This window comes from Onychostoma macrolepis, chromosome 05 (assembly GCF_012432095.1).
Source record: "Onychostoma macrolepis isolate SWU-2019 chromosome 05, ASM1243209v1, whole genome shotgun sequence".
NCBI lineage: Eukaryota > Metazoa > Chordata > Actinopteri > Cypriniformes > Cyprinidae > Onychostoma > Onychostoma macrolepis.
The window spans coordinates 39546388-39562171 of record NC_081159.1 but is presented as its reverse complement, the minus strand read 5'-3'; the positions used below and the strand labels follow the sequence as shown (position 1 = coordinate 39562171).

General features: G+C 38.6%; 1 long non-coding RNA gene across 6 annotated transcripts in view; it reads left to right on the top strand.

Annotated features, from left to right (window-relative positions):
- Positions 1 to 987: 987 nt before the first annotated feature.
- The window catches only part of LOC131540233 (uncharacterized), a 52537-nt gene continuing 37740 nt past the window's right edge, over positions 988 to 15784 (top strand). For 3 of the 6 annotated variants that reach the window (XR_009271222.1, XR_009271225.1, XR_009271227.1), the window contains exons 1-3: positions 988 to 1165; positions 7740 to 7778; positions 7887 to 7941. This is a non-coding gene — a long non-coding RNA (uncharacterized LOC131540233). Of the gene's footprint in view, positions 1166 to 6259; positions 6522 to 7251; positions 7489 to 7739; positions 7779 to 7886; positions 7942 to 15784 lie in introns of those variants that run through there. The other 3 variants (XR_009271224.1, XR_009271223.1, XR_009271226.1) reach the window with 3 other exon arrangements.

The window sequence follows — 15784 nt, the reverse complement described above, 5'->3', positions numbered from 1 at the left end:
TGCATGTCTGCTTGGAAATCCTTGTCCCATAGACTTCCATCAGCATGTAAAATTATACAGTGATTTTCAGGGCTGGTCTACTTTTTGAATGGATTTTCTGTCATTTTCAAGTTGTAATTTGTTGAGGTGTGTCTCATGCAATTCAAATCGTCTTTTGGCACCGTTTTAGCCAAAACTCCCTTAATTACTTAGTCAACATATAATCCAAACAGACCACAAAAATTATTCCAACTCATCCATCAGTTTGTAAAAACATGCACATTTGTGCACTTACAACGGAAGTATAGTAAGACTACAAATCAAACTAGGATAAATGTTCAAAGACACGCTGTTTCGGATGTATAGCCACAAGACGTAGACAGGATTCCTGTTAACCTCATACTATAACATGATATTCAATTCAATTCACGTTTATAGCATTTTTCACAATTCATATAATTTCAAAGCAACTTTACAGGAGATGTTTCTGCATTACAGTCAGCGGTCAAAGTAAAGTCCATTTTCACATGATGGGCACAAGAATACCAGAAAAGGTCTGTTTAAAAGAGAAAACTCCACTCACAGGAATTATATCTGTATCTGTAATGCATAATCAAAGAACCATCTGTCTAGAAGGTTTATGTTACGAGTAGTGGTTGTAGCAAACAGCAAGACGACGAAGACGAAGGAGTAGACGAACAGGAGTATTTATTAACGGCATCAACACACTTTTCATTGACAACATTAAACCAAGACAAAGAAGAAGACAAAACTGATGGCTTATAAGGATGAGGAAACAAAGGAGCAAATGAGATGATGAATGGAACTCGGGTGAACATACTGAAAGATAATTAGACAAATGAACTAATAGGAACAGGAAACAAACCAAATATGGAAGAACAGGAACTCAACAGAAACCGACACGTGACAGATATCGCGTCTTGCGCCGTAACAGTTCCATCGGGGGGGGAGGGGGGCACCCTGGAGGCAGGACAGGAACAGGGCGGAGCCAGGGAGTTCGGGGAGCCATTGGCCCCTCCCCAAATTTTCTTGGGGAGACTTAGGAGCTTTGGGGGGCGCTTGCGAGGAGCGGACACTTGAGGGCGTTTGCGAGGAGTGGGCTCTGGAGTGCGCTTGCGAGGAGCGGAGCTGACCGCCACAGGAGACTCAGATTCCCCGGCGAACGGTGGGCGTGACTGGAGTTTGTGTAAATTTTTCGAAATTGAGATTTCTACATCACCTGAAAGCTGAATAAATGTTTGAATCAAATCAAGTTCATTACGCCCGTTTCACATCGCAAGCGTGAGCGGCGCGTGAGCAGCGCGTCAGCGTAACTACAGTGTTGCTGCAGCTGCAAACTCGCCAGAGTATTCACACTGGAAGCGTTTGTTCAGCGTCACAGCAGCGGCTCCAAAGCGACATATTTCTTTGTACCTCTCATTGCATGGCACAGCGCACAGACCTGCCCCTCACTGACTGCACCTGTACTGCCTGCCGTCGGCCCTTTGAGCGCGCGATCAGAAAAAAAGTCGCAGTCTGGCCGACCATCAGCAACGCGATGCCTCTCCTATGGACACTAAGACCACGTCCACCCCTGCCACCCCCATTGGGCAAGGCTCGAAATTATCACTTGATGGTGCTTCGTGAACACTCTCGCCATTTACGGCGGCGCCATTGCGCATGCAAAGATGTACCGAGAGATGCGCGATCATTAGACGGCCGATCGTCATTTCCAAAGGCAAATATTCCCCTTCAGAGTCAGAATAGGCGAATAACATTTGCAACACGTCCTCACAGTACAACTTTTTATTAGCCATTTGGCGATTTTCTCTCACAAATCTCACAATTTGCTCAGACGCTAAGAACTGAACTGCTTCCGCATCAATGACACGATAGCTCACTTGCTCTGCTATTTCCTCGAACAATTTTGGTCTAGAATCGAAGTACTACATGTCTGCCATCTAGTGGTAGGGAATACAAATGAGATACTACACCATATTAGGAACTACAGTCTGTTTAATGAAGTATGACGTCTTGTCGCAATTTTGCGACTTTGGCGCTTAGAGGTGCTTATTCTGTGCATTTTTAGCACGTTTTGTGTGAAATATTTATTTTGTCCATCAAAAGTGTGCTGTCACTTTAATTGAGCGTGAGCGGCGCAGCAAAAATAGACTCGGCGCCGAAACCATCGCTGCATGAGGGCTCCCGGTGTGAATGCACTCATTTGTTAACATTGGGCACCGAAAAAATATGCGCTGCTCACGCGCCGCTCACGCTTGCGGTGTGAAACGGGCGTTAATCATTTTTCACTTTGAATATCCATTTTCACTCAGAAATACATAAGATTACAGAAGTAAAATAGCAGTACTTTTTGTTCACAGCTGTCTATTTAAAATGCTTTAGCTTGCATTCGAGATAGCTAAAACGTTGTTTGAAGACATTGTTGAAATATTCCTTATTTAATATGTAGAATTAAAATGGTTTATGTATATTTTAAGACCCTAAACACTTCATTTTGAATCGCTTTTGGGGGTTTTAAGCCTCCCAAACTGAGGGTCAAGTCATTATTATTTTCACCAGGAATGGAAATGCTTGTTTGTAAGATTTGACATTAATATTCAGGGCCTGTCACTAGAACTTTACGCCACTTGGTCTATTTTTCCAGTAATAAGGTTTACTGATATTTTTGTGAAAATCAAAGTTGGGCTCCAATGATTTATAACTTATAGTTTTTACTGGAAACTTGGGAAATTACGACAAAAGAAATCCGGGAACTCATTGGATTGAAAAAGCGCCATGTCTGAAAGAGAACATTTTGTGCTGTGAAAGGACTAGTTGAACACAATATGGAACGACAGCATGTCTGTGTCGCTCGGAGCCCGAAAGAGGGTAATGTTGTGGAAAATGTCCCCTGGTTTCTCTTTTATCCAGCATTGCAAACATTTGGGGGATTGAAAAAAACCCATCCGTATCTTTTTTTCCCTTGTTTGTCAGCGTAATTCTGAACACCTTCCATCAATATCTGCCAGTATAGCAGAGTGTTGGTGAAGTTGAGCTCTACCTGCGGGCAGCTGCCGGAATAATTAGAACATGTCCTCTTCTCTTCATTTCTCTCTCCACTTCCTGTGTGAGCCAGGGATTTGCAAACTGCTAGCAAAAGCATCTGTGGAGCACAGACGCTGACAACATGGCAGTCTGATAGAGGTGGAATAATTTTACTTGGTTAACTGGAGGCTTGAAGTTGTCAAGGGCCTCATTAGAGGACGGCTATGCCTTCTTGGCCAAGCGCATTTTCTGCACGCTGCACTTCTGAGCGGGAGTGGAAATACGAGGTTGAAGATGCAGCTGGTTTTGCTCTGATTTTGCTGTGAACGTGACTAGGAATCTGAATTTTGGTTTACTGTCTTGGACTTCATGCTTGGATTAGACCATATTACATGTGTTATAGTGTGACAAAAATCTCAGAAGAGTGTGTTTTAATATATATTTACACGGTTATTTGAGTAGGTTACAAAAGAAAATACTATTTCAGTCTTTCTACTTCAAAATTTCACAGTTGACTCAATTTCTGAGTGAAATCTGTTTCAAATTCAATTCTACACAATTTTTTTTTCAGAGTAGGATTGTCAGTCAATGTTATTTGATCTACCAATTAGGAGTTAATATCAATTGCATTCATCAATATTTGCTGAGAAAGGCCCAAGACATTATATTATTGTGTCCGTGTTATTAAGCTAATACTAAAACATAAATAAAGAAATAAAAGAAATACAAATAAATATTTAAAAAAAAACTAATAAAAATGAAAAAAGCACATAGCAAAACTAAAATTAAAGTAACACTCCACTTTTTTTTGGAAATAGGCTCATTCTCCAACTCCCCCAGATTAATAAATTGAGTTTTACCGCTTTGGAATCTATTCAGCCAATCTTCGGGTCTGGCGATAGCACTTTTAGCATAGCTTAGCATAGATCATTGAATCCGATTAGACCAGTAGCATCGCATTCAAAAATTACCAAAGAGTTTCGTAAACAAGGCTGCAGCAGGTGCAGTGATATCACGCAACGCATGTGGAAATAGATATGTACATTTCCTGAAGAAAATGTGAGTGGTGCTTGCTGTTGTAACGTTTGTGTATGCTAAAGAGGCGCACGACCATGAATAGAACAAACGAAAGTCTTTAATTAATAATCCACAGCAGAATTCCAGGAGAAAGGAGTAGCAAAACACATATGGTTAACTCAATAGCAGACAAAGAATGATGGGAGAACACAGGCTTTAAGTAATAAACGTAATCAAAGGGGAAACAGAAACAGGTGAGGATCTAATTAACCAATAGGGGAACAGAAGAAACTAGGTCAACATGTGACAGCTGTGGCATATCACTGCGCCTGCTGCAGCCATGTTACGGCAGCAAACTTCCTTGATTATAACTCCGGAATGGGAGTATAGTTCCTAATCATAACGGCCTAGAAAATTGCAACTTTTAATTTTCCGCTGGTCTTAGTACACGATAGAACTACAGAAGAGTCAAGTTTTAAATAGGAAAAATATCAAAAAACTTTGGTCATTTTTGAACGCGATGCTACTGGTCTAATCGGATTCAATGATCTATGCTAAGCTATGCTAAAAGTGCTATAGAGTCTGGGAATGTGTCCTCACAGCTGCAATGCATTCTGGGAATTTAGGTCATGGGAGCTACAGCGGAGACTGAGGGTGCGTCCGAAATCGCATACTTCCCTACAGTATGCGAAAAACAGTATGCAAGGCGAGTAGTATGTCCGAATTCATAGTATTCGAAAAATAGTTGGCGAGAAGTACCCGGATGACCTACTACTTCCTTCCGAATTCTGTAGTAGGCATACGATGGACACTTTACTATCCCATGAGGCCGCGGGAGAGGCGGCGTCATATTCGAAAAATGGCGGAAAGCCGCGACGCGGCTGTCTTCAAGTGTAACTGTGCGTTCACACCGCAGGCGGCGAGAGCGTCAAAATGGCCGGAAGTCATTCATTTTAAATGTGACCCGGCAGCAAGCAACGGCGAGAGCTGCGCGGCGCGGCTTGGACGGCGAGAGCGTCGAGGAGAGTTGAAATCAGGTCAACTTTATGGTAATGAGCTATGACGCGGTTGGGCGGCAACCAATCGGAAAGTAGAAGTCCTCCGCTTGAGCGGAGTCCAGAGAACGCAGTCCTGTAAACTTTGGTTCCGACCACATTAGTTCCTAAGCATTTTCACGCTAGAACGCTTGTTTTTCAGCGGGAATGCAATTCATTTGCTCAAAACAACACCAATTTGACCAACTGCATTTAGACTAGCACTTAACCACGGACACAAAAAACACACCACACAAATGGCTTTTATTGGTTTATTTCTTTAGCAAACATGTAACTATAATTAAGTTCTTTCCATCGATCAATTTTTTACTTTCACAATTAAAATATTTCATGAGGTTAACTTATACCCTACTTTTGGTCAGTCTGCACAAGATCAACATGCTTGTTTGCTTTTCGGCTCCTTTAAATACAAGACCAAACGTTCGATCGTCAGAGCGTCAACGGATCTTACTACAGCGTCGTTGGCAGGGCGGCCAGAGCGAATTTTGACGCTCTCGCCGCCTGCGGTGTGAACGCACAGTAAAGTACCTCAGGGAAAAACATTGTTGATGTTCATTGTGGTTAACTTGTACTTGTTTAACATCATCCAAATAAACGACTGACTTGTTGAGGGTTTAACAAACAGATGAAACGATTGTGTGAATTGGGTGTAAAAAGATCTCTAATCATTACCGATCAGATGGAGTTCCGTTAACCTCAATGTAGTACATCAGCTTGTTAACGCTGCTTTCTATAAATAGACGGTTCGTTAAGCGCTAAGAATTTAAATCATTAACGATGTTCGCGCAGTGAAGTGGCTCTTTAAATTTTCGCGCTGTTGTGAAGACGCACGGTATTTATTTTTATCATGCATGACCGGGTGTTTACTGATTGAGGGAGGAAAAACTGCAGTAGATTGACTTAGAATGCCCTATTTTACTGTCATGGTGAGCGAATATTGTAGAAAAATTCCACACTAAATAGTGACTAAACACGACTCATTAATACATGTTAACCAGGAGTCACTCTCATTTATAATCGCGACATAGTCTGATAAAATCAACATGCATCTAACTTTAAACTAAAGAGCGGCTATGCGGTGGTTTTGGCTATATGACTTTTTTGTCTCATTTAGCGCACTGCCTGCGTCTGAGTAACAAACTAAAAAAAATGCATAATATTAACAGACGAACTATGCTCATATTTATAATTCCAAACAGTCAGTTAGCGGCAGGTGCTTGGAAACGCTGTTTTGTACTCATTTATTGACGAATCTGCTGCGGTACGGCCAACTGAATGCGGTGCTTCTCTGCCGGTCACTGCACAGAACAGACGCAGAGAGACGCTGCGCCGCCGCCGGGAGAGTCAGCAGAGAGTCTCGCGGGGCAGCACTGGCGACATCTTCCAACTGAACCATAGCTAAGGCTTATCCAAAAAAGTCGCTAGGTTTGTCAGTTTGTATATTCTATGGAAAAAAGCTAAAAGGGTCTGAAAGTGGCTAAATATAGTGCTAAAGTCACGCTTGTGTGTGTGAGACGCGGGAGCTGATGGCAGCGGGCGGTGGATATTGTGGATGAGTTCTTCGGTGTCATCCATAGACTGTAAAGGTGTCATCACGTTCTGCTAGTTCTACAGCTTCAGCGCTTTCACGCTTAGTGACACCTCGCCACAATGCAATAGTGAAGAGAGACCACTCTCAAACAGTGTCGCGTTCCGAACGTTATTTAAATAACACCGGTATTGCGGTATTTTAAAAATTCATATCATAAGAAAAATAAACACCGGTATTCGTTATGAACCGGTATACCGCCCAGCACTAATTTAATGTTTATATTATTAGCTTACTGTATCATCAATTGCCATATCCCTTTGCACGGCCGGTGTGAAAAACATGCTTTCTCCACGTTAGAAAGCCGAAAAAGCAGCTTTACCTGCAGACATTGATGAGAAGGGCTATTTCAATTGCCAGACCCGGAGATCGGCTGAATAGATTCCAAAATGGTAAAACTCAACTTTGGGGGAGTTGTAGAATGAGCCTATTTCCAAAAAAGTGGAGTGTTCCTTTAAAAGAGAAACTTTATAAAAATAATAATAATAATAATATAAAAAACAAATAATACTAAAATAACTGCAAATGAAAACACTGACTATTTATAAGCGTTGGTCTGTGTACAAATGCAGACTGATTTTTTTTTTTTGTCTGTTGCTTAAATCTATAGCACTGCAGAAATCCAACTGTAAATATGTATTAACTGTAAGAAGCTTGTTGTAATGCATATTGGCCATTCCTAAAAGATCACTCTCTAAATATAAATGTAGTGGTGCAGTTATTTTTGACGAGAAGAAACATCCTGATTGATTCCTAGAAACAACTTTGAGATTTGATGGAAATATATGAAAGCATATTCCTTCAGTAAGTGATATTTTTCATGAATGTATAGTTTGTCATGTATGTCAGTCTTGAGCTAGACTATGAAATGATATGTGGTAATAGCTCAGTTTTGTACAGAACGTGTTCCTGTTACAAATTTTCTTTGGATTTAGAAGAATTTCTGTGTGTATCTCAGACTTCAGCTCACAATGACAAATTGAATTATTCCATCAGGTTGAAATTGCCTAGTGAAATATTAATCAAGGTGAATCTTGAATCTGTTGTTTCTTAAGGAGGGAGAACAATGGCTTGGCGAGATGTTCTTGATCCTGGTAAGTTAAAAATCATTTGGGTTTAAAACGTTCAAAGGAATTAACATTCTGAGATAATTTACTAACACTTTATGTCATTCCAAACTTGCTTGACGTTGTATTTCACAGAAGTTTGTGGGACTTTAGAAGACTTGGAATGCAGCAGACAGTAACTACTTTTATGGTATTTTTGGTATATATCATTGTCTATAATAGCAAAATTCATATTTTTCCTTTCCAGGTGAATTAATTGTTTTAAATATTCACTTCAGAGCTACAATAAGGACATTTTGGGGTAAAAAAAAAACTGTAGTTTCAGAATACACAAAGACTCACTACACCCAATACACTAATTATTTTAGAATAATTAGTTTTACATGAAATAACCTTCAAAAATGCAGGACTAACAAGTAGTTTATTTATGTTTTAACTTGGGTTTTTTCCTCATAAGAGATGAATCAAGAGATGCTGAATTAAATTTTCATTACATTTTAATTTTTGTTATCAAATCATAATTATTTAAGTCATAGAGGGTCTAATGACTTAAATTGCAACCTTTCTCCAAACTCACAAACATTTTGTATTGTCTTGAAACTTTTGTGAAGTTCTGTATTAATTATAATTACTGTTTAGACAGGAAATGATAAAGTAAACTAAACTTTTACCAACGTAGTGTGAAAACAAAGAGGATCATACAAGTTTGTGCAAGAAATATCACTTGAAATGGTCAGAACTGAGTAATCTGAAACATCTGTAAGAATTTTCGCTCTTCAAAACTTCCCTCTGGACCATCTCCTTAAAGTAACTGCAGTTTTGTGTATTTTTGCAACTTGGAGCCCCCTACATTTAAAGGGGTGGAATTCACTGTCATAAGTAGATCACTGCCTTATTAGAAGTCAGTGTACCACTCAAAATCATTTTGAAACTGATATTTCAAGGTAAAAAATATCGCAGCAAATGAAAAGCGAAAATGCACACACAACCCATCTATCTCCAAATATCTTGTGCACTCTGTTCATGTAAATCTTTCATTTGCCAGATAAGAAAACGAAAAGGGGGAGGTGAGAAAATCTCAACTCTAATATTAATTCCCATGGTCTATTGTTAGCGGATGTGCGTGATTACAGCGGAGTGTGTCGTGCCCTCTTGACCTTCTGTGTTGTTAGACAAATTAACGGCGACACGCCTCTGTGCCTGCTTTACTCGTCATCTTCATCCAAACTGAATTAACAGCAGCCGCTGCTCGCTGCTCTCCCAGCCAGCGTAATAATGATTTACATGAGTGAGTTATCAGGATGTGAGAGTTTTATTGGCAAGGAGATAAAATCAGTGAGGATAATGTAGTTTGGACATAAAATGTGCCAGAATTAGCCATATAAAATTAGATACGACAGAGTGGATTGTCAAAATGCCATGAAATGACTGATATTTACACATTCAGGGTTTGAGCATTTTCTCAAAGATAAACTCTGCTAATTAGTGGCTGGGAAATTTTTGTAAATGCTTTTGAAAGGAAACGCTGGTAAAAATACAATACGGGTGCACAAATATGCATTAATGCACAGTTTATCACGAGTTAACGTATAACTCATGAAGAACTACACCATTTATTAATGATTACATCAGCAACTAATGAACATATATGATTCATAGATTAAGTAATATATAAATGTGTTAGTTCCCTAATAACATATTATATTAATTAATGATGTAAATTCATATGTCAGTTACCACAGTGGTCAAAGCTATGTACTTCAACTTTCAGTTGTCTGCTTTAATTAATATTTTAGCTAATGATTTGCAATGGTATCATTATATTATGACTTTACTTGTTGAGAACTATTAACTAATTGTTAAGTAATATGTCATTGTGGTTATGGATTTTGAATGAGTAAGTCATGTGTCTTAAGTCATAACATAATGATATCTTTGCAAATCATTAGCTAATGATTAATTAAAGCAGACAACTGGAAGTTGAAATGCATGGCTTCGACCCATTGTGGTAATTAACACATAAATAATAAATTAATAAATGTTTATAAATGTGTGAATTTCACATAAATTAATTACAGTTTATAAATGTGTGAATTTCTGTTATGATGGTTCTTTACCATAACACTGAATGTGGCAACAAAGGTAATAAAGAGTTGGTTATTATTATCAATTCTCTTTCTGGCTCAGATTGCTTTGGTTAAGCTTATGGGGCTGTCACGTGAAAATCTTTAGTGTCTGTTTTGATCAGTGCAATGAATTGCTGAACAAAACTATTAATTTCTTTAAAAAAAGAACAGTTGCGTTTGTGTATAGTACTGTCTCATGTCTCTTTATATGTTGTGTATATTGTTTATGTCTTGTGGCTGTACTTTGTATTTATCTGAATGTGTGTATTTTAACTAAATGTGATCTCCCATTTATAGGGACCAGAATATCACAGTAACTCTTATGATATTTTGGCCAGTAAGCAACTACTGACCAACAGCCTACAGTAGCAGCTGCTAAAAACATACATTAGCAATATGCTAGCATGGTGTGAGTTTTGTACAGACAAGCACCCCTCACATTTTGCAGAAATCTAGTTCAGTCTGTTTGCTTGCAGTAATCAATTGCACACAACCAAAACAAGACAAACATACATTTTCTCCTGGTTTCCGGAGGTCTCGAGAGCATAACAGATTTCCTTGTTCATGTTTTCTTAGCCAGTGTGTTTTTTATTGGGCTAGTCACTCTTTTTACTAAGACTCATAAAAACTGCTTCATTTCACTTAATATTTCAATGTCACAGATGGCTAGTTTTACCAGCAGAAGCCCTAACGGCTCATGTTAGGCTCATGTAGCATTTTACAGCAGGCTGCAACAGACCAGCATTTGAAACACTAAGCGGCCTATGACGCTCTGAACTCTCCTCAAATGTTCTGCACGCTTGTACAATTGAACACATAAGAGGTTCTTTTTGAACTGGGAGTGTTGTAACCATTATACTCTCTTCTGTTTCTCTGTGCTTTCTCATTTATGGTTTTATGGCCCTTCTAACTTCTACTTGCTGCTGCATCACAGAGCTGTTGATTTATTTATGTCTATACTCACAAAGAACTTTGTAGAAACCCTCGGCCTGATCCGCTGGGTAGCAAATGGTACGAACGAATAACTGTTTCTTCTGGGATATGAAGTGGTTGTGCTCCTTCTCTCACAAATCCAGACTTTTGACTATTGGCATGAAGTCTGGTTCACTCTGCAGCTTATTCTGACAGGAGACTGATGATCAACTTGGACTGTTTATAAGTGAGTTCATCTATGACATAGTGATTGAGAATATTTTGTTTTAATTGCTGCCAAGTGCCTTAAAGATTTGATGCCAATTACAGTGATTAGTTCACCTTCAGACGCACTTATTATACACTTTTTACGTAGAATACAGGTGCTGGTCATATAATTAGAATATCATCAAAAAGTTGATTTATTTCACTAATTCCATTCAAAAAGTGAAACTTGTATATTATATTCATTCATTACACACAGACTGATATATTTCAAATGTTTATTTCTTTTAATTTTGATGATTAGAGTTTACAGCTCATGAAAGTCAAAAATCAGTATCTCAAAATAGTAGAATATTACTTAAGACCAATACAAAGAAAGGATTTTTAGAAATCTTGGCCAACTGAAAAGTATGAAAATGAAAAGTATGAGCATGTACAGCACTCAATACTTAGTTGGGGCTCCTTTTGCCTGAATTACTGCAGCAATGCGGCGTGGCATGGAGTCGATCAGTCTGTGGCACTGCTCAGGTGTTATGAGAGCCCAGGTTGCTCTGATAGTGGCCTTCAGCTCATCTGCATTGTTGGGTCTGGTGTCTCTCATCTTCCTCTTGACAATACCCCATAGATTCTCTATGGGGTTCAGGTCTGGTGAGTTTGCTGGCCAATCAAGCACAGTAACACCATGGTCATTGAACCAGCTTTTGGTACCTTTGGCAGTGTGAGCAGGTGCCAAGTCCTGCTGGAAAATGAAATCAGCATCTCCATAAAGCTTGTCAACAGAAGGAAGCATGAAGTGCTCTAAAATCACCTGGTAGATGGCTGCGTTGACTGTGGACTTCAGAAACACAGTGGACCAGCAGATGACATGGCAGCCCAAATCATCACTGACTGGAAACTTCACACTGGACTTCAAGCAACATGGATTCTGTGCCTCTCCACTCTTCCTTCAGACTCTGGGACCTTGATTTCCAAATGAAATGTAAAATTTACTTTCATCTGAAAAGAGGACTTTGGACCACTGAGCAACAGTCCAGTTCTTTTTCTCCACAGCCCAGTTAAGATGCTTCTGACGTTGTCTCTGGTTCAGAAGTGGCTTGGTAGCCCTTTTCCTGAAGACGTCTGAGCGTGGTGACTCCAGCTTCAGTTCTCTCCTTGTGAAGCTCCCCCAAGTGTTTGAATCGGCTTTGTTTGACTGTATTCTCAAGCTTGCGGTCATCCCTGTTGCTTGTGCACCTTTTCCTACCCAAATTCTTCCTTCCAGTCAACTTTGCATTTAATATGCTTTGATACAGCACTCTGTAAACAGCCACACCTTTCAGTAATGACCCTCTGTGACTTACCCTCTTTGTGGAGGGTGTCAATGTTCGTCTTCTGGATCATTGCCAAGTCAGCAGTCTTCCCCATTATTGTGGTTTCAAAGAACAAGAGATACCCAGAATTTATACTGTAGGGATGGTCATTTATTCAAACTCAAATGTAAATATTCTAATATTTTGAGATACTGATTTTTGACTTTCATGAGCTGTAAGCTCTAATCATCAAAATTAAAAGAAATAAACATTTGAAATACATCAGTCTGTGTGTAATGAATGAATATAATATACAAGTTTCACTTTTTGAATGGAATTAGTGAAATAAATAAACTTTTTGATGATATTCTAATTATATGACCAGCACCTGTATATATCAGCAGTGTTTAGTAAGTTGCATTATTCATACATGCTCTAATTAACGGAGATCTGCTTTTGTCGGCAAATTTTGTAGCATGGATCACAAATTTATTTACATATGTACACAAGAAACTATTGTGTGCTCACGAGAAACTTTCACGTGTGCACGAGAAACTATTGTGTGCTGACGCTAAACTTTTCTCGTGAGCACAAATAGTTTCTCGTGCTCACGCAAAAGTGTCTCGGGCGCACGTAAATGTCTGTGAATTTTTTATTTTTGCAAATGTCCCTTTAGGAGCTCCATAAGAATCAATAAATTATGAATAATTTACTGCCTCTATATGAATAATCTGTAATCCTGTAATCCATAAAAAAAAGTAACTGTAATCTGATTATGAGCACTTTAAAATGTAATATAATGCAAATAAATGCATTCAATTTTAGGTAATCCAGTTACTGTACATGTAATCAGTTTATACCCAGAACTGCAGGTAAACCTAAAATATTTCATTTTTTTATACACTTTTTTTTTTTTTTTTTTTAGTTTTATTTGAATTTAAAATTTTTATGACTGAATTAATTAATCAACTCACAAACCCCCTGCAGATTCCTCATGAACCCTGCTGTAGGCAAACATATACAGACTGATGTTTTCTGGGTTGTTGCCATAGGGTTGCTATACAGTTGCTAAGGGGTTATTAGTGCACTGATACGGTTGCTAGGCTGTTCTGAAATTATTCTTTAGACCCTGACTAATTAGAGGAAATGTTTGGGGTTCAAAGCCCCTCCCATTTGGAAGTACAAATGTATCATGCTAATTGCCATTCTGCTCGCTTATTCCATTTCAGTGGCTAATTCGCAGAGGATCTAAAATTAAATGAAAGTAAAAAAAAAACAAAAAAAAAAACCCTATCTCGGCTCCTGAGACTATGGCGTGGCAAAGTAAAGACAAAGGTGAAAGACATAGAGTCTTATTTGAAAACATTTTCTATGTAGTAAGCGTCAGAGCCATGACCCTTTCACCCAAAAAGTGGGTTGACATGCCAGAAAGTCTCATTTGAATTTAATGCGTTTGGTTGACTTTAAGACGTCTCACTCACTTTTCCCAGCACTGATATCTCATAAATGCACACAGAGAAACTAGACTGATGGATTCATTCACTGTCTCTCCCACACACTGTGTTTCATTGTTTGCTGAATTAAGGGTTCAAATAAGAGTGAGACAGAGAGACAGACGGTGAGGAGCATCAAGACTGAATGTCTGATCTGAAAAGGAAGCTAAGCAACAGTCAGACTGCTTTAGAAAGTGAATGAGTGTGTCTGATTTGATCAGTCTGGACCTCTCACATCTGAATTACATAAGCAGTACTGTAATCTAAGAAAAAAAAATACAGTGAGACAGCAAAAAGTGAAAAAATATCTGAAAAATATATGTAGTTGTTGTCAAATTACATAGCAATTCATTTCACGTTTATATCATTGTTTGTTGACTTGCTTCTTCAGGAGGCCTGGGAGTGAAATCAAAGTAGTTTTCTTCTAGAGAGGTGAATGTATTTTGCTGTGGTTCAGTATGTCATGGGAGCTGTTAAACATAAGGTGGGTGCTTTTCTAATGTGTTGGTGATTTGCCTAACGATAACTATTAACACAGCCTACAGCAATATCCCAGAATCATTTTGTAAACTGACATTAGTGATGCTCAAGGCTCATATTTAGGGTGGATTTTGAAGTCCTAATCCTAAGTATTAAACTTCAGTACATAACTCTTCCCTGCAATGTTTGTGTTACCGACGGTGTTATTGTAGCGCCACTGATATACTATTATAGTTTTTGTTAACATTTTGAATTAGACTTATATTTACTGCTTTTACTTTAATTTTAATTTTAATGTTTTAGTGATTTTTGTGTTTTTGTCATTATTATTATTCTTTTTAATATGTCTATATAGTTTTCATGTAGTCTATATGGTTCTTTTGTCTTTGTAAACAAGTCAGAATGCCTTAGCAACCACTCAACACCCTAGCAACTGTATTCATTTGACTACAAACACTAAGAATGTCTTAGCAACACCATAGCTACTGTAATAATTTGCCCGCAACATCCTAGCAACTGTATTCATTTGCCTACAGCCACTCGGAATTCCTTAGTAACACCTTTGCAACTGTATTATTTACCTACAACCACTTGGAATATCTTAGCAACACCCTAGCTACTGTAGTAATGTACCTACAGCCACTCGGAATGCCTTAGTAACACCCTAGCAACTGTATTATTTGCCTACAACCACTCAGAATGTCTTAGCAACACTTTAGCAACTATATTAATTTGCCTACAACCACTCAGAATGTCTTAGCCACACCTTAGCAACTGTATTAATTTACCTACAGCCACTTGGAATATCTTAGCAACACCTTAGCAAATGTTGTAATGTGCCCACAGCCACTCAGAATGTCTTAGCAACACCCTAGCTACTGTAATAATTTGCCTACAGTCATTTGAAATGCCTTAGCAACACCTTTGCAACTGTATTATTTACCTACAACCACTTGGAATATCTTAGCAACACCCTAGCTACTGTAGTAATGTACCTACAGCCACTCGGAATGCCTTAGTAACACCCTAGCAACTGCATTATTTGCCTACAACCACTCAGAATGTCTTAGCAACACTTTAGCAACTATATTAATTTGCCTACAACCACTCAGAATGTCTTAGCAACACCATTGGTACTGTATTAATTTGCCTACAGCAACTCATAATGCCTTAGCAACTGTATTAATGTGCTAACAACTACTTAGCAACTGGATAGCAATACCCTGACAATCACTCACTGTAACTGTGTAAGCGAGTTTTGCACTCACATTCTCTTAAAAATGTAAAATTATAACTCGACTTGCGTTTTGTGGCCCACATGGGTGAATAAATGGGTGTATAAATGTAAATGAGCAAACAGTGATTTCTGGCAAAACAAAGTTAAGCACATTTTCATACAAAGGAGCAGTAATGCAGTATTGTGACTACCAGTGGAAGTGCAGACAATGATTCGCCGCCTGGATACTGTAGTCAAATGTAAACACATACTAAAAAGTCATCAGCACGGT